The following is a 20,757-nucleotide window of genomic DNA, read 5'->3' on the forward strand; positions in this document are numbered from 1 at the left end:
TATTTGTCACTTCCACTGTATTATCGTAACGGATTTGATTTAGGTCATACCTGAATGGTCTAGTAGTTTCTAGAGGTGGCCTATGGGAATCTGTAATTTCCTAAGCCTTTCTCAGCCCCTGGTAGCCCAATTGGTAAAGAATCCACCTGCAGTGCAGGAGACTCTGGGTTGATTCCTGGGTTGCAGAGATCCGCTGGAGAAGGGATAGGCTACCCACTCTGGTATTCTTGGGCTTCCCTTGTGGCTCAGCTGGTAAAGAAACCACCTGCAATGCAGGAGACCTGGGTTTGATCCCTGGCTTGGGGAGATCCCTGGAGAAGGGAAAGGCAACCCATGCCATGATTCTGGCCAAGAGAATTCCAGGGACTGTATAGTCCATGGGGTAGCAAAGAGTTGGACACAAATGAGCGACTTTCACTTCTCAGCCCCAATTGTCTTATGGTGTGAGATGTCAAACTCTTCAGGGTGATCCTGTGGTCCAGGGAGCCCTTAAATGCAATTCTACAGGGATACAGGTCTTTTTTTTTTTTTTTAACTATCCTCGATTTTTCCAAGGGAGAGCTCCCTCTAGAACCTTACTGACAGTGAGCTATCACTTTAAGAAGTAGTGTGATTACTGGGAAGGGCCCTGGACCAGGAGTCAGATATTTATATGCTTGTTCCAATTCAGCCATGACCACTTTCTGGGACAAATCACTCAAATCTGTGTCTCATTTTTCTTCTACTAAAAATGAGGATAAGAGCACCTACTATTCTGCTCCTGAGGCCGTTACCAGGATCAAATTAATATGAATGTGCTTTGAATATGAAAGAAGGAAATTGGGAAGGGACAGAGGGACAGAGGAAAGCAGAGAAGGAAGAGTAACCTAACCTCCGCTTTCTCTCTCTCTCCTATATAATAGTTCATGTTAATATTATCAACACCAATGCCTATATTATCATTTCTTGCCCTTGATAGTAAACAACTTGTATATAATATATATCTATAATATTAATAATAGCAAAACAATATTTTAGAATGTTGCTGTTTAGTCGCTGAGTCATGTCAACTCTTTCATGACCCCATGGACTGTAGCCCACCAGGCTCATCTGTCCAGGGGAATTCCCAGGCAAGAATATTAGAGTGGGTTGCCATTCCTTCTCCAGGGGATCTTCCTGACCCAGGGACCAAACCTGCATCTTCTGCTTGGCAGGTGGATTCTTTACCACTGAGCCACCTGGGAAGCCCAATTTTAGCATATTACCCTACAGTTAGAAATTTTTTTTTTACTTATTAACTTATTAAGTCTCAAATATCCAAATTAGATAATCAGGGAACTTATTATGACCCTCACTTTAGAAGAGGAAATCAAAATTCAGAAGAATGGAATGACCTTTGAGAACTGCCCAGCTGAAAAAAACCTTTAAAACAGCGCTAGAAGCCAGACCCTCAGACTCCTTTTATAACGTTCCTTCTGCAAGTACAAATTCATTCCAAGATCTCCTCCTGGACGGAACAAACTCCACCCATCTGTACAGAGTACAGGAAGAGCTACTAAGCACTCTTAGAGTATGCAGTCCTAATTTATTGAGATTTTGTAAGGATTACAGGACATTTATACATATGTTAATATGCAGGATATTTACCATCTGAAAAGTGCTGCATACTTAGACCATGAAATTTTTGCACTTTGTTTTATGTTTCTGGATATGTTCCAGTGACACCTAGTTTATAGTCTATGAGAACTTGAATAGAATTTGTGTCCTACTGTTATGTGAGTGAATTTCAAGTTGCTCAGCTGTATCTGACTCTTTGCGACTCCATGGACTATACAGTCCATGAAATTCTCCAGGCCAGAACCCTGGAGTGGGTATTTCCCTTCTACAGGGGATCTTTCCAATCTGGGATTGAACCCAGGTCACCCACATTGTGGGCAGATTCTTTACCAGCTGAGCCACAAGGAAGTCCCAAAAATACTGGAGTGGGTATCCTATTCCTTCTCCAGTGGACCTTCTTGACCCAGGAATTGAACCGCCATCTCCTGCATTGCAGGTGGATTCTTTACCAACTGAGCTGTCAGGGAAACCCACACTGTTGTGTGAAAATTGTATAGATCTTAATTATGTTTAACTGGTTTTTAAAAAGTACTGCATAAATGTTAGACATTATTATCCCATTGTTCTTATTTCAGATGTCTTACATTTGTAATACACATCCCAAGTCTCTACCATGCTGGTAGAGTTTCAGTTAACTGATTCACTGTTTGCCTGCAGATTTCACATTTGTCAAATGTGAGGGAAACCAGACTCCATGGGGCAATTAAGCCATCCTAAGCCAGGTCAGAAAAGATGTTCTGCTAGAAGCAATGGGAGCCAGACACATCCAGATATGTGTAAATTATTCACGTGTCTGCTTCAGAGATTGTATCACCCCTTCTTTTTCTGTTCAACTTGACCCTAACCCCATGGACTGAACTCCTCCTTAGGCCGACAGTCCTCACTTATGCCGTCCACAGTTTTAGCCAATATTTCTCGTGCCTGCTAGGGAGTCTGGTCAACTTGACCTAAGCCAAGCAGTTTATTGAATTTTATTTAAAGGTAGATCATTTCTTTCCCTCAATAAGCAAGTCTAATTCACGAAAAGCCTTCAACAACAAGAGGATTACACTTTACTCAGTTTGGAAAATGAAAATAATAAGCACTGACCTTAAAGTTAGAACTTCAAATAAGGTGATGTGGTGGAAAGAACCCTTTTTTAAAATCAGGGAGACCGAGGTGCCATTCTCTGTTCTGCATTATAAACTTTGAGCTCAAAGTATGCCATGTAAGAGATACTTTTGATGAAACGTTTACATGTTCTAGGATCTATATTACTCTTTTGCCTATCTAATTTTGCAATGTCCACATTTAAATGCACATTCATTCAGTTCATATTTACTGAGCGATTAGAATGTGTTAACCACTAACCCACAGCACTGAGCCTGGAACCTACAATCCATTTGGGAAGACGCACCAAACAAAAAATTACAAGTGTGATAAGCATCAGGAGGGAGAAGTTCAGAGTTCTGTGGGATCATATGATGTGGGTCCCCGAGCCAAATGACAGTCAGGGAAAACCTAAGGGGTGAGCAGAAGCTAGCCAAGCAAAGGAAAAGTGGAAAAGGGAGGAGCAGAGCTTTCCACAGAAAAGGGGGAAAAGAGAAAGTGTGAAGGTTATGCAATAGCAAAGAGTATGTGACCATCTGAGGTACTGAAGAAAAGCCCAGAATGACTAAAGCATGGAAAACAGGTGATGTGACCGAAGATGGGTCTGGAGAGATATATACAAGGCTTTGTTAAACATTTGAAGAACTTTGGATTTTATCTTCATCTCTATGGGCCATAGAGAATCATAAAACGATTGTAAAAGGGGGTGCTACAGAATTAGATTTGGGGCTTTAAATGTACCCTCTGACTGCAAGTAGAGAACATGCAGAAATCAGGGTGGGCACAGGAAGATGCAGGAGGCTAGAAGTGAAAAGACAGACCATGGACTGAAATAGTAGGGGCAGAGAGAAGCAGACAGATTTGAAAAGCGGTCAGTACTTAAGCAGCAGGACTTGACTGATGGGATGAGGAAGCAATGTAGAAGAGACAAAAATCACTCGCAAGAATCAGACTTGGTCAACTGGGTGACTGGTGGCTCCATTTATTAAAGTAGAATATACTAGAGAAACAAGTGCCTATAAAGGGAGAAAGAAAGATTGTGGACATGAGGAAAGAAAAGCTAAAAGTAAACTTCCCAGGGTTGTACAGTTGCTGAGTGGCAGAGCTGAGCTTTAATCAGATAATGAAACTTCAAAGCCCCAGAGCTTTACTATGGTACACTGTTTTTACTAACCTGTCTGGGCTTCTGTTTCCTCATCTGTAACATAGATGTAATTACACTAGCCCTACAGGTAGGTGGTTATTGGGCTTCCCTGGTGGCTCAGCTGGTAAAGAATCTGCTTGCAATGCAGGAGACCCAGGTTTAATCCCTGAGTCAGGAAGATCTCCTGAAGAAAGGAATGGCAACCCACTCCAGTATTTTTTGCCTGGAGAATTTGATGGACTGGGAGCCTGGCAGGCTATAGTCCATGGGTTGCAAAGAGTCAGACACAGCTGAGAGACTAACACCTTCACTTTTTCACTTTACAGGTGGCTATTAAAGTTACTTATTTAAATCATATTGTTTTCTAGGAGGAGTTTTCCATCTGCCTAGAGCTGATTTAATAACACTTCAACTTAATGACTTCCCACCACCAAAACAGAAAAAGATGTTCAAAATTATGGGTAAAATTACAATTTTTATGGAGAACAGAGGAGAGCATTTAAGATTTTCTCTGTATGTTTCCTATAACTTTCCTCTACAGTGAGACATGGGGAGGAATATGAGCTTGCTTTGTGTCTGAAAGTATATGTCAAAACTGGAAAAAGCCAAGCCACCATCAGCCCAGGAGACCACGTCTCATCATGACATAGGTTGTCATTATGACCTATCAAACATGTATGCATAAAAACATTTACGTAAAACTGAACTTGGATATTGCAGCTCATGAATAGTTCACGGCATGTGGGAAAAAATCAGAAAAAAAGTTTCATTGGTTAAGCTATTTGATGTCACTTGAGATCATTTGAGATGACACAGCTAAGAATCAGGCAGCAAAATATTAGGTAAGTTGTCAATACGAAATTTCCTCTAATTCCTGCCCTTGACAACCTATTGATGCTGAGAGTCCCTTGGACTGCAAGGAAATCCAATCAGTCCATCCTAAAGGAAATCAGTCCTGAATATTCATCAGAAGGGCTGATGCTGAAGCTGAAACTCCAATACTTTGGCCACCTGATGCAAAGAACTGATTAATTTTAAAAGACCCTGATGCTGGGAAAGATTGAAGGCAAAAAAAAAAAAAAAAAAGATTGAAGGCAGGAGGAGAAGGGGATGACAGAGGATGAGATGGTTGGATGGCATCACCAACTCAATGCACATGAGTTTGAGTAAGCTTTGGGAGTTGGTGATGGACAGGGAAGCCTGGAGTGCTGCAGTCTATAGGGTCACAAAGAGTCAGACATGACTGAGCAACTGGACTGAACTGACAACCTATGCCCGCTAGGTGGTCCCACCAGTCTCCTATGTTCTTAGCCAAGGGATTAGCTCCTGTCCTGTCCTCCTGCGAAGGACAAGAGGAGGGAGCACTTCCTTGGAATCAAGTTCTGGAAATGCTGACACTGGAACTGGATGTCTAGCTTCCAGATGGCTGCTCTGAGTTCTGTTGTATCTCCATGGTCTCTAGTCCCTGACTAGTTTCTGGGCAGCCTTTTGCCTTAGCCTCAAGTCCTTTTCTTATTTTCTGTTCCTGAGCTGTAGTGCCTGAGTGCACTTGAATGCCACCTTCCCACGCAGCTCCCTGTTCATCCAAGCTCCACTTCCTTTCCTCTGCCTCTGTCTACTTCCCATTTGTTTCCACTGTCTGCCTTGCTCTAACTCCAGCTTCCTGCCATATTTCCAACTGTCTACAGGCCCAACATGACCTTAAAACAGCTCACAGGTTACATTTCCCTCCAAGGCTTCAAATGATAACCACTGCTATTTCCAGGCTCCAGAGTTACCTCTCCAAGGGCTTTCCCTGCTCCTCCAGGCTTGCGTTACTCCCGTGAGCCTTTAGGGTTCCCATGCATCACTTACTCCTTGTTGTTGAAAAGTCTACTTTATAGGTCTCTCATCCCTACTAGGATACTTGAGGACTGAGGAGTCTTGTGCCTTCTATATCGCCAAGGCTTACCATCAGTTCAGTTCAGTTCAGTCACTCAGTCGTGTCCGACTCTTTGCGATCCCATGAATTGCAGCACGCCAGGCCTCCCTGTCCATCACCATCTCCCGGAGTTCACTCAGACTCACATGTATCCAGTCAGTGATGCCATCCAGCCATCTCATCCTCTGTCGTCCCCTTCTCCTCCTGCCCCCAATCCCTCCCAGCATCAGACTCTTTTCCAATGAGTCAACTCTTCGCATGAGGTGGCCAAAGTACTGGAGTTTCAGCTTCAGCATCGATCCTTCCAATCAACACTCAGAACTGATCTCTTTTAGGATGGACTGGTTGTATCTCCTTGCAGTCCAAGGGACTCTCAAGAGTCTTCTCCAACACCACAGTTAAAAGCATCAATTCTTCGGCGCTCAGCTTTCTTCACAGTCCAACTCTCACATCCATACATGACCACTGGAAAAACCATAGCCTTGACTAGATGGACATTTGTTGGCGAAGTAATGTCTCTGCTTTTTAATATGCTGTCTAGGTTGGTCATAATTTTCCTTCCAAGGAGTAAGTGTCTTTTAATTTCATGGCAGCAGTCACCATCTGCAGTGATTTTGGAGCCCAAAAAAAGTCTGACACTGTTACCATAGTAGGCTTACCATAGTAGCTGGCCAATAGCAGACATCTAATAGGGCTTTGTTGACTAAACCCCTCACTTTGATCAAGCTCCAGAATCTCTTCCAACAGCAGGGCCTATATTGTATCAAGTCATGGTATATATAGTATCATACAGGATTGTATTTTACAGAAGGCAGAGAAGTGAGTGTATACCAATTAACACTACAGATGGAGTTACTTGTCCTTCACATATTATTCAAATTTTTAGATACTTATTTATCTCATTTTGGCCTAAAGGAGTCAGGGGAAATCTGACTGGAAATCCCCAGTCACTTAAAGCAGAAGGGTAGACTGTTTTCTGGAGAAGGCAATGGCACCCCACTCCAGTATTCTTGCCTGGAAAATCCAATGGACAGAGGAGCCTGGTAGGCTGCAGTCCACGGGGTCGCTAGGAGTCGGACACGACTGAGCAACTTCCCTTTCACTTTCCACTTTCATGCATTGGAGAAGGAATTGGCAACCCACTCCAGTATTCTTGCCTGGAGAATCCCAGGAATGGAGGAGCCTGGTGGGCTGCCATCTATGGGGTCGCACAGAGTCGGACACGACTGACGTGACTTAGCAGTAGCAGACTGTTTTCAGAACCCAGTTCCTATCTCCTCACTCTCTCCTAAGGACAACTATTTTAGAACAAAAAGTAGTTTGTATTTTCAAGTAAAACGAATCACTCATCAGTTTACCAAGTTCCAGGACCATGGCTTATAGATCTCATTTTGGGCTTCCCTGATAGCTCAGTTGGTAAAGAATTTGCCTACTATGCAGAAGACTCCAGTTCTATTCCTGGGTTGGGAAGATCCGCTGGAGAAGGGATAGGCTACCCACTCCAGTATTCTTGGGTTTCCCTGTGGCTCACCTGGTAAAGAATTTGCCTGCAGTGAAGGAGACCTGGGTTCGATCCCTGGATTGGGAAGATCCCCTGGAGAAGGAAGAGGCTACCCACTCTAGTATTCTAGCCTGGAGAATCCCATGGACTGTCTCATCCTCAGGGTCGCAGAGTCAGAGACGACTAAGCAACTTTCACTTTCAGGGTGGGAGGGGGAAACAGAGAGAGAAGCAAAGTACAGACCATCTGGAAGATGGTAGGTCATTGATAATTGTGTGTTCAACAAACGAATCAGAAAATTTTAGACTTCTTTGAACTCTAATATCTTTGGGATCTCAGGGCGATTCCATCAGACCCTTGAACCAATTCCCGCTTTGGAAGGGCTCTGGGCTCATGTCTGGATATTCCACCTCCCACACTTTTCTAGGAGGTCTAAGATTAACTGAGACTTGACCTTCCAACTTAGCTTTGTTCCTTGACCATTTCTGTCCACATTTCTATTTCTCTAATTTCCTCGAACACCAGCCTATGAAAAACCATTGAATTTTCCCCTTTCTCTCTACATACGTAGTTAGTTTAATTCTTGTGTATGTTGGTGGAAGGGGGAGAGTAAGAACCTTAACATGACATCTATCCAGTTAATGTAATTTCAAGTGCACAAGACAGTATTGTTAAGTGTAGGCACAGTGTTGTATAGCCAATCTCTAGAATTTAAGCTTCTTGCAAAACTGAAACTGTATACCAGTTGAACAGGGCTTCCTGGTGGCTCAGTGGTGAAAATTCCACCTGCCAATGCAGGAGATGTAGGAGACTTGGGTTCAAACCCTGGATCAGAAAGATTCCCTGAAGGAGAAAATGGCAACCCACTCCAATATTCTTGCCTGGAAAATCCCATGGGCAGAGGAGCCTGGTGGGCTACAGTCCTTGGAGTCACAAAGAGTTGGACACAACTGAACAACCTAACGTGAGCACACACCAGTTGAATAGTGTTGAAGAAAGTTACATAATGTAACTGAGACTGTGTTAGGCTGGAGGATATGAGTCCTTCTCTGTCATGAGTGTCCGAGCACAGGTCTGCTAATTTCTCTCTACCCTCAATTGCGTCAAGGACAACAGGAGTGTAATGATCATTTCCCTGTCTGCCTCACATGATTATAATGAAAGCCATGAAACCACATTTGGCTTTACAAATATTATTACTACGTATTTAAACACTCTGAGGTGCTACAACGCTAATGTGTGAAAAATATTTACATCTTAGGAGGAATAATACTAGAGATCAGGGACTCATGGGAACCTCCCAGAAATATTTACATCTTAGGAGGAATACTAATAGAGATCAGGGACTCATGGGAACCTCGCAGCCACTAGATGCGTTTTCTTTGGCCCCCATGGTATTTGTATATATTGGGGCTGGTACTGAAAAAGAAAAGGATTTGATATTAAAAAAAAAAAAAAAACAGAACTCTAGTTTTTCTTGAAAACTGGAGTTCTAACAACGCAGGGCCTGCTTTTCCACAGAGTACATTTGGCTGGGGCTGAGTAGCACCTGCCCTTCTGGGTAAGTCATAAGCTCTCCAATTTACTACAGGCCTCACGTGTCACACAGGTGTATGTGCATTTACACACACCTGTTTCACTCATTTTGGCTAAAGGTCTGGACCTAGTAGCCATTTTTCTCCTGACCCCCTGCAGTCGCTGAAATAGCGAGAACAAGAAAATCATAAATTCAAATCTTGACTTTTCCACTTAAAACCTAGGTAAATATAGACAAATAATTAACCCACCTGAAATCATTCATCTTCTCACTGTTTTATGGATATAAAATTACCTCCCATGTAGAGTTTGATGAGGTTTAGACATACTATTTGTACAGTGTTAGGCACATATTCATTAAAATATGTCATATTACTTGGGTTTTTTTTTAAGATTATTTTTGGGTGCAGACCATTTTTAAAGTTTTTATTGAATTTGTTACAATATTGCTTCTGTTTTTTGTTTTGTTTTTTTGGTCACGAGGCACAAGGGATATTAGATTCCCACCCAGGGGTTGAACCTGCACTCCCTGCTTTGGAAGGTGAAGTCTTAACCACTGGACTGCCAGGGAAGTTCCAAGGTGTCATATTATTTGAAACGGAATTTATACTGGAAGAAAATTACAACAAAAGGAAATTATTGCTAATGATAGAAATATAGGCATTGGAAAAAAGACAATTTTAAATACAGTAAATTCAGTATGTATGACCTGAACCTTATGGGAGACCACATAGCTGCTGCTAGAACTTCAATCATTAATACAAATAACTAATGGTCTGTCACAATAACCAGGCAGTCTCTGACCACCTTCAACTTTCAGGTTCTAATTATAGGGACCTGTGTATGCATGTTTATTTCTTCTTCCCAACTCCTGTGTTTTGTCATGTTATTCTCTCCTCTATCTGGCCAAATCTTTATGCATCTCAACTTTCAGGATCCCACTTGCCTGTCCATTTTCTAAGACATCCTCCCTGATATCCTCAGGTGAGATTATCTGTTCCCTCCTATATGCCTCCGATGGTGCTTGCGATTCTCCCCTGTCACTAACAATAATTTCTAGGTGTTTCTGTGAAGGTCTATTTTTGATGACAGAACATTTAAATCAATAGACTTTGAGTAAAGCAGAGTACCCTCCATAATATGAGTGGGCTTCATCTGATCAGCTGAAGATCTTAGAAGACTAACCTCTCTAAGAGAGATGGAATTTTGACTTTGGACTTGAATTGCAAACATCCCCCTGGGTCTCCAGCCTGCAGGCCTACTCTACCAATTTTGAACCTCTCAGCCTCCACAATCTTGGAGACAGCTGCTTAAAATAAATCTCTCTAGATAGATGATTGATAGATAGATAGATGGATGAATGGATGGATAGATGGATAGATGGATAGGTGGATGGATAGATGGATGGATGGATAGATAGAAATGGAGATACATATCCTGTTGATTCTTTTCTCTGGAGAACCCTAACACAATGTCCTATGAACCTCTTTCTCTTTGGTGTATGTGATATACAGCAGACACTCAGGAATGTGGAATAAGTAAGCAAATAAATTGACTTTTGAATGAATGATATTATGGAAAGAACTTTTAATTGCAAAAAAAAAAGTTAGTTTAGTTCACTTTTTAAACTCTCCTCTGACTAGAAATCTGCAATTCTATTCCCATTCACTTAATGGAATAGCTTTCTTCCCCAAAGTTACAGAAAACTTAGGCCACCTTGTATTACAGTTTTGCAGCTCCCTCTTAAATTGAGAATTCCTTGAAGACAGAGAAATTTAACTGTTACCTTCTCCTGTTCTAGTGCAGTACCTGATATTTAATAGAAGATATTCAGTGAACAATTCCAATAAATTAGATTAAACGTCACTGAACTATTCCTCAAGTCTGTCTCCAATTGTTCCTTCCAAGTGAGGCTCCCATAGGCACCGGGTCTACTAATAAATAATGAATTGTTTTGCTCATTTGTCATATTTTTATAATTGTTTTAATGCACCATATTGATTTTTGCATAACATTTTTAATAAAAATCCTGAAGTCTCTCAATGCCAACCACCAATAATAAATGCTAAATTAGATTGGGACCCATTTAAAAGTTATTTTTCTTTTAGTTCATTGAATAGGGATTAAGTTAGTGGGGGAAAAAAACAGACTAAATGGGAAAGTTTAAACTTAAACAGAATTATACAGGCTAAACTAAGTCCCATTTGCTTAGTACCTTACTGTTTACAAAACATGGCACTATTTCATGATGTTAAAACAACCTGAACTGCTTAATAATAACCTCCTTTCATGTGTCAGAAAACAGATCCAGAGTGACTCAACTTTTTTGAAAGACATGTTTTAATATTATATTATAAAAATTGGAAGGGAAGAGGTAAAATAATCAACTTTTTATCATGTTTTATCATGCTTACTGTGTGCTAGGCACGACTAACTACATGTTTTAAATAGGTGAACTCATTAATCTTTAATATTTTTATTTTTAATTGATTGATGATTGCTTTACAAAATTGGTTTGATTTCTATCAGACATCAACGTGAATAACTATAGGTGTACATATGTCCTCTCCCTCCTGAATCTCCCTCGCACCCATTCCCAGCCCTCTAGGTTATTACAGAGTCCCAGTTTGATTTCCCTGAGTCATACAGCAAATCACAAGAGATGTTCTTAACTTTTCTCGTTAAAGTCAGGGGACTGAAGACAAGAGAAGTTAGGCAGCCTGTCTGTGGTCGTCCTTTCTATGCATCAGCTGGACTGGTTAACAGGGTGTAGACACACCTGGTTGAGCATGGTACCTGGGTGTGTCCATGGAGGTGTTTCTGAATGAGATCAGCGTGTGCATGAGTGAGTGAAGCAGACTGCCCTCTCCAACATAAGTGAGCATCATGCAATCCTACGAGGGCCTGAATCGAATGAAAAGGCAGGGGAAGGGAGAATTTGACCTCTCCTGTCTGACTCTTTCAGCTGGAACTCTGGTCTCTCCTGTTCTCAGACTGAGACTTACACCATTGTCTCCCATGGTTCTGACTTGGCCTGAATTACACCACCCACCTTCCTGGACCTCCTTGAAGACAGCAGATTGAAGGACTACTATTAATAGGATGTATATCTTACTGGTTCTGTTGCGCAGGAGAACCTCAGTTAATACCCTGTCCATGGTGAGATAGCTCAAAATCACACAGTTAGCCTGTTTGGGGCCAGAACTCAAACCAGGCTTTTTTAATTGAAAATCTCTTCTTTCTCTATACCCAGCTGTCTTGAGATCGCCCCCACGACACATGAAATCCTTATGCAAATATCTGTGGTTGATAATGGGCTTGATTTGTATTTTTCCCTCAGACTGCACAGCTTGGAAGCATCAAGGAGAAGATCCCCTTTACTATTAAGTCATCTTCAGTTCAGTTCAGTCGTTCAGTCATGTCCGACTCTTTGCAACCCCATGAATTGCAGCACCAGGCCTCCCTGTCCATCACCAACTCCCAGAGTTCACTCAGACTCATGTCCATCAAGTCAGTGATGCCATCCAGCCATCTCATCCTCTGTCATCCCCTTCTCCTCCTGCCCCCAATCCCTCCCAGCATCAGAGACTTTTCCAATGAGTCAACTCTTCGCATGAGGTGGCCTAAGTACTGGAGCTTCAGTTTTAGCATCATTCTTTCCAAAGAACACCCAGGACTGATCTCCTTCAGAATGGACTGGTTGGATCTCCTTGCAGTGCAAGGGACTCTCAAGAGTCTCCTCCAACACCACAGTTCAAAAGCATCAATTCTTTGGCGCTCAGCCTTCTTCACAGTCCAACTCTCACATCCATACATGACCACAGGAAAAACCATAGCCTTGACTAGATGGACATTTGTTGGCAAAGTAATATCTCTGCTTTTTAATATGCTATCTAGGTTGGTCATAACTTTTCTTCCAAGGAGTAAGCATCTTTTAATTTCATGACTGCAATCACCATCTGCAGTGATTTTGGAGCCCCCCAAAAATAAAGTCTGACACTGTTTCCCCATCTATTTCCCAAGAAGTGATGGGACCGGATGCCATGATCTTCGTTTTCTGAATGTTGAGCTTTAAGCCAACTTTTTCACTCTCCTCTTTCACTCTCATCAAGAGGCTTTTTAGTTCCTCTTCACTTTCTGTCAATGTTGAGCTTTAAGCCAACTTTTTCACTCTCCCCTTTCACTTTCATCAAGAGGCTTTTTAGTTCCTCTTCACTTTCTGCCATAAGCGTGGTGTCATCTGCATGTCTGAGGTTATTGATATTTCTCCCAGCAATCTTGATTCCAGCTTGTGCTTCTTCCAGCCCAGTGTTTCTCATGATGTACTCTGCATATAAGTTAAATAAGCAGGGTGACAATATGCAGCCTTGAAATACTCCTTTTCCTATTTGGAACCAGTCTGTTGTTCCATGTCCAGTTCTAACTGTTGCTTCCTGACCTGCATACAGATTTCTCAAGAGTCAGGTCAGGTGGTCTGGTATTCCCATCTCTCTCAGAATTTTCCACAGTTTATTGTGATCCACACAGTCAAAGGCTTTGGCATAGTCGATAAAGCATAAACAGATGTTTTTCTGGAAGTCTCTTGCTTTTTCCATGATCCAGCGGAGGTTGGCAATTTGATCTCTGGTTCCTTTGCCTTTTCTAAAACCAGTTTGAACATCAGGAAGTTCATGGTTCATGTATTGCTGAAGCCTTAGGCTGTATTCATTCTTTCACTCTCCGTGTTTACATAAGAATCATTGTTTTTGCAGCCACAGATTGAGTACAGCCCCACTGAGTACAGCAAGGCTGAAAAGGTGGGAGACCTGAGGGCAGTCATTCCAGGGTCCTGAGCAAACACCCAAGCATGGGCTTCAGTGTTCTGTGAATTCAGGGCCTCGGTTACACTGGGGTTTGAACAGCTTAACTTCAAATGGTTCAGCAATTTTAATTGAAAGCCATGTTCATCTTTTTGCTAAAAAAAAAAAATCCAAAAGGAGGAAAAAAATTTTTTTCGTTTAAGGAATATTCTATCTCCGTGAGACCACTGAGAGCCTAAAATATTTCCCAGTGAGATCCATTTGTTCAGCTATTAATATACTTTATTACTTTTCCACTATGGCAAGAATCTCACTGTTCCTTTAGTTGATATCTCTCTTAGATGGAAAAAAGAAATCATTATCATTTCAGACTTCAAAAATCCTATTTTCCCTCACATGTACAGAAAATGGAAGCAAAAGCAGGCTTTGCTATGTGGAAAGTCCAAACTGAGTATATAGGTTTGGTCTTGTTTCTTTTTTCCCATCTATCAAATTGAATTTTAAAAAAGAAAAGAGAAATTCACAAAACTGCCCGTTCAACTGACCTTGAATAAGAACGATATAAGGTACCTAATATCAGTGCTTGCGTGCTCAGTCACTCAGTCATGTCCGACTCTCTGTGACCCCATGGACTATAGCCCGCCAGGGTCCTCTGTCAATGGGATTTTCCAGACAAGAACACTGGAGTGGGTTGCCATTTCCTCCTCCAGGAGGAGGTATCTTCCAACTCAGGGATTAAACCCAAGTTTCCTCTGTCTCCCACAGGTGGATTCTTTTACCATTGAGCCACCAAAGTCAGTTAAATATGCTTAATTTTAGAGTTTCATTTCACATTCAGATAAAGATCAAAAATTATTTATTAGGATCTTTAAAAAAAAAAATCTTCCTGGCACTCAGTACCTGAGATGTGTTTTTTTATTGCCTTCTCTCCCAGCTAGGATACAAGTTTCATGAGCCCATTAATAGATTAGGAATCTATTAATAGACGTCTGATGGATGACCACCCACAGTTGATCACAGCTCTCCAGAACCTGCCATCATCCCTACCCCTGAGAAGCGGTCCTTGGAGTAAGGGAGCCCAGCGTCTCCTCAGCTGGGGACAGGAAGCTTGCAGGACTCTAGGTCAAGTGTCGCTTTCTGAACCATCCACCCTTTCTCTGGGCCCCCGTGTCTCCACTTGCCCTCTGATACTCAGGCCTTGGCTGGGTCTTCATCTGGCCCATGTGTCAGGGTGTCCTGACATAGCAGTTACTGTAGCATCCCAGGAACTCTGCGTGACCCATGTAGGAGCTTCCCCAAGCAGCAGGAATTTGAGCTACCCCCAAACAGAGCTATGGGACAGTGTGACCCTGCTCACCCTGGGACCCCAGACCCCGCACACACCTGCAGCCTGGCTCCTTGGGGCAACCACAGTCCCCACAGGCCAATCCCAGCATTATTGCAGCTGCAGGGGGAGCAGGGGCAAATGTAGAGACAAGGCAGAAGCAAACCTAGGAGAAGGGGCACAGAAACATCTTCAAAGAAAAAGAAGGTGGAAAGAAGGGCAGAAAAAGACCCTGTAGGCTCCAAGTTCTATTAGCGGATCCTAACTCCAGCTCTCCTCTATCTCCATCTTTCTATGGTGCCTTCCCGGAGGTATCCGCTCCTCCTGTCCCTTCCCCCACATTTTATCCACCTTCTGCTGCCAAGTTGCCTCTCTCTGCCAGCAAACCTGGCATAAGCTCTGGCCTCTTTATGTGAGAGCTCCGTGCCCATGCCAGGTTCAGACCTCGGGAGTCCTTGCCCTAATAAGAACTGTGAGCAGGCAAAGGCATTTGCTCAATTAAGGGATAGCTTTCCTTCTGAGAGGGCCACCCTGGCAAAGCCCCAAGTGCTCCGAAGTCTCCCCCCACCCAGCTTTGATGCTCTGATTATTCTATTGTCAGATCAATAGCCCATCTGCTCCTTGGAGTAGTCTAAGCCATCCTGTGCTAAATTAAAACAGATAGGATCAATCTGTGGTTAATTTCTCCCAACCAAACAATTTATCTTTCTTTTGGATTCCCTAGGAGACTGAATTATATAATCCTGACACACCATTAGGGCTCCCTGACCAAAGAAAGCCCTGCTATGATGCTCGCCCGCTCTCTTTATTAGCAGCTCAACAGTGTGACAAAACCAGAGATTTATCTGAGAGTATTATGCAGACCTGGCATGAACCTTGCAAAGTCTCTGCCAGGGCACCACAGAGGGAAAAAAAAAGAATCTGAATAGCAGTGTATGTTAATAATTGTGAAGGAGGAATGAAACTCAGATTTGATAAGCCAAGCATAGCCTTCTTATTTCTGAAGCATCAATTGCCATCATGAGTGAATATTTTCTCTGCTTAAGGTGAAAATCAGGATACCTTGTACCAAATGTCAATGAAAACATAGGGTATAAATTCAAGCTGAAACAAACTGGAGGTGGGGAATGGAGAAATATACATGGGCAACAGTAGTTATTATCAGTTTGTTTTTGTTTAGCTGCTAAGTCATGTCCCAACTCTTCAGTGACCACAAGAACTGCAGTCCATCAAGCTTCTCTGTCCATGGGATTCTCCCGGCAAGAATACCAGAATAGGTGGCCATTTCCTTCTTTCTCCAGGAGATCTTCCTAAACCAGGGATCAAATCTGCATCTCCTCCATTGGCAGGCTAGTTCTCTACTGCTGAGCAACCAGTGAAGCTCTGGTATTATTAATGCTAATAGTATCATTGGGCACATACAATATGCTAACCCAAGTAATGCTAAACACTGTGAAAACTAAGGCTTGAATAGGCTTGTGACCTCCAAGATCACAGAAAGAGTAGTCAGGATTTATTACCAGAAGGCATGCACAGAGAGCCCTACCAATTGTTAGGATATGGGGATGCTTCCATACTAGTTGGTAAATAGCAGTTGTCCCAAGTCTTTAAACATTTCCTACATGTAAATCCAGCATATATATATCTACCCAGTTCCATAAACCCAGACCTCTCACGACGCAGTAACTCAGTGATCAATACCTAGCATATCAGAGGGTCTCCAGTATGCTGCCTCAATGGTTAGGGCCAATATCTATGACAGTGGTTAGTATTTTGATTAAAAGTGAAAGTCACTCACCCATGTCTGACTCTTTGCAACCACATGGACTGTAGCCTACCAGGCTGCTCTGTCCATGGAATTCTCCAGATAAGAATACTGGGGTGGATTGCCATTTCCTTCTCCAGGGGACCTTCCTAACCCAAGGATCAAACCCAGTTTTCCTGCATTGTAAGAGGACTCTTTACTGTCTGAGTCACTGAGGAACCCCAGCATTTTGATTACTTCTGATAATTCCAGGACTTATTTCCAGGGATGCCTGACTTCCAAACTCATACACTTAAACAACAAGCTCTTGTTCTCAAGAGGAAAGAGGACCAATGGGACAAAGTCTGGAGGATTCTAAGGAAGGGAGGGGAATGGATCCAGTAAAACACTGATGTACTCAATCTGGTCCACTATTGGTTTAAGTCTCTGGGAGGAGTTTCTATAGGATGGTAAGAACCATATTAACTAATACCTACTGATCACGAACCATATGTCTGGCACTATTTGAGCACTTACAATTATTATTTCATTTAATCTTCTTGAGAAAAAACTATTGTCGTATGTGATGAAGAAAAGAAGCTCAGGAAAGAAATGAAGCTAAAGAAAAGCACTATTATCCTGATGTGCAAAAAGGTTGAGTAACTTACCCAAAGTCAAAGAACTAATAAGAATGGGTACTATGGGGACTTCCCTGGTAGTCCAGTGGCTAAGACTGTGCCGTCTCAATGCACGAGGCCTGGCTAGGTTCAATCCCTGTTCAGGGAACTAGATCCCAAAAGTCGCAACTAAGAGTTCGCATGCCACAATTAAAGATACTTCATGCCCCAATGAAGACTGATATCCTGCATGTCACAACTTGAGACCTAGCAGAGTCAAATAAATAAATACTACTACTACTAATGATAATAATAGTGGTGCCTCGATTCAAATCCAGGCTATTTAGCTGCAGCAAATCCAGGCTATCAGCCAGTTCACCATACATTTTCCAGAAGGAGAAATAAAAAGGGAAAGTCCCTCACAGAGTGAGAGAACAGGCAAGCATGTCACAACCAGGACTTGCTCCTGTATCCAGTATCAAGGCTGCTCGCCCTAGACGCAAGGTTGTGTGCAGAGGGTGACCATCATGGGGAGAGTAAAGCATTCCATCTTGACAAGCAAAAGTCTTCCAAGCCTCAATGTCAGCACTTCGTATCAGATGGCCAAAGTATTGGAGCTTCAGCATCAGTCCTTCCAGTGAAAATGCAGTGTTGATCTCCTTTCAGATTGACTGGTTTGATCTCCTTCTCAGTCCAAGGGACTCTCAAGAGACCAATACTGTGGTAGGTGACATTTGCTGTATTTGCCTCCCCTGAATCTATTTCTTTTTATTCTAGAGATACCACCTTGATTTGCCTCCCCTGAATCTATTTCTTTTTATCAAGAGATACCACCTTGATTTCCATTTGATGCCACCTACCTAAACTCTCAGTAACATGGCCAAGGTCCAGCCAATCAGAGATTCTTCTCCCTGTATGGTTTACTGTATGTATACGAGAAGCAGATTCTTAGAGATATCATTTAGAGCAACTGGATTCAGCTATTCTTGAAAGAGATACCCTAAACTTTTCAAGTCAGAAGGACTCTCTTTTCTTTTTTTTCCCCCACTTTTATTTTTTTAATATAAATTTATTTATTTTAATTGGAGGTTAATTACTTTACAATATTGTATTGGTTTTGCCATACATCAACATGAATCCTCCACAGGTATACACGTGTTCCCCATCCTGAACCCCCCTCCCACCTCCCTCCCCATATCATCCCTCTGGGTCATCTCTCTTTTCATTAAGAGAGACCGAGTTGGATTTTTGTCACTTATAATAGAAAGAGTCCTAAGTTATATAATTTACAGAGCAGAAAATTAAGAGCAGCTAAGACCAGTTTGCTGAGATCTAGAGCCAAGCTTGAAACAACTTATTGAGGAACACCACTAACCAAAGGACAGTGGCTTTTTTGTCTATCTCTGGCTAACCTAGCAGGATGATCTAGCACAAGAAATAACATTTTGTAACCATCTGAAATGGTAAAATAGCCTTAATTCATCAACTTTGAAAGAACTGAAAAAAATGGCAGAAACAATTTTATGGGGAGAAAGGAAGGAAGAATGACAGCGACTAAACCTACAGTCTAGGACCAGAAAGCAGCACGATGCCTTGGCCTGTTTAAAGGGAGAGCTTATTTTCTTCTTTGATTGCACCCTGCAGTGTGTGGGATCTTAGTTCCTCAGCCAGGGACCGAACCCACGCCCCCTCCAGTGGAAGCACAGAGTCCTAACCACTGAGCCACCATTCAGGGTTCTTTCTAGGTACGCTGTTACCCTGCAACAGTCAGGCCCCAGTTGGGAAGAATGGTTTGAACAGAGAAAGTTAATATGGGAGCTGCTTAAAAAGTTATTGGAGAGATGACAAAGTTTTTAAAATGGGAATGATAAGACAATGCAAATATGGTGGCCAGCCACTACATTAGAGCTGATGAATGGGAAGGCATTGGGGTTATCAGAAGTCAGGAGCTCAGAGAAATGGCTGCAGGGAGCTAGGACTCAGACCCTCTGGAAAGAGGGTACTGCCTGGCTGCTTCTTTCTTACAAGAGCTTCGAGGAAGAGCCCTATAGAACTAAGTTTCCATTCTGTAAGGAAGAAATGCTGTCAGGCTCATTCTGAGGAGTGCAATGAAACTAAACGTGTGGAAAGAGGCTGGCAACCAGAATCGGGCTGGGATGAAGGGCTACTGATGGATAGCACAGAGAGGAACAGTAACAAACGCAAAGAAGCAAGTCCCCACTCTCTCCTCCTGCCTTCTGGTTTCCCTCGAGGGCCCCTAATGGGAGAAACTGAAAGGGAGCAAACAGCAAAGGAAGAAACAGAGTTGGCAGATTTCAAACTCCAGTATCCCAGAGTGTGATGCGGAATTGGAGATTTGGAGCTGAGAGACAATAGCTTAAAAATCAGCATATTCCTACCCATCCCAAAGTAATCTGCCAAGCAAGGTTGCAGAATTGTTGTGAAAGTCATTGTATCAGATAAAATAACACTGAAGATGACACATTTATTGAGCACTCGATCTATATAAAGTACTATGCCATGCATATAACAGAGATTTGTTTATTAATTCTCACAACCCTAGGTGTAGATACCATCCTGATTTTTTATTTTATGGACAAGAAAAAAACTGAGGTCAGTTATATTTTCAAGGTCACTCAGAATTCAAATCTTTTTAATCCCTAGCCTATACACTTAACCATTACAAGTTAACTACGCTAACTCACCTCTTCTAAGAAGACTTTCTAAAATGCTATTTCCAATGAGAATGAATTTCTCCCTCCTTCATATCCTCATCACATGTTATTGTGTCTGTCACTTGTTGAATTTAGTTAAATAAGTGAGCACAGCCTTTGAATGAAAACCCAGTTCCTTCTGACCCTCCCCTAATGACAGCTTTACATGTGTATGCACAGAATCCTGGAGCAATACTTTCTTCTTTACTTTACATAATCCTCTTCTTTGTCTCCATCTCCGTTCACTGCATTGGGTGATCTGAACTTTATATGGATTAAAGCCAATGCATATACACAATTAGCCTTGAAAATGTTCAAGAACAACCCGTGTCCCACATTGGACATCAACAAAGCCAAAAATGACCCTGGGCTCCCTATATTACTCTAAACTGAGTTACTCTCAGATAGACTGGGTGGTGTACCCAGTCATCTCAACCATAAGACAAGCAAAGGATCCTAGGTCCACTCTACCCAAATGCCAGGAGGAAAAAGTTGTCTGATTTACTCTGCTCTTTCATTATGTGTCCTCAATGACAGCTTTCCCCCAGGTCAGAACTAGAGGAATTTGAGGGTGTGAGTGGCGAGGGTCAGATTTGGCAGTGGTGCAGGCATTGGCTACAACATGCGCACTGCAGTTCAGCCTGAAAAGCCTGTGGTTTGGTTACTCCTGGGCCTCTGGATGCCCTAGGCACACATCTAACATGTAAGGTGTGCCAATTTCTTGATGAAAAGTAAAATGACTACAGGAAAACTGGGCAATGGAACTCCACCA

Source organism: Capra hircus, chromosome 14, assembly GCF_001704415.2.
Source record: "Capra hircus breed San Clemente chromosome 14, ASM170441v1, whole genome shotgun sequence".
In the NCBI taxonomy this organism is placed as follows: Eukaryota; Metazoa; Chordata; class Mammalia; order Artiodactyla; family Bovidae; genus Capra; species Capra hircus.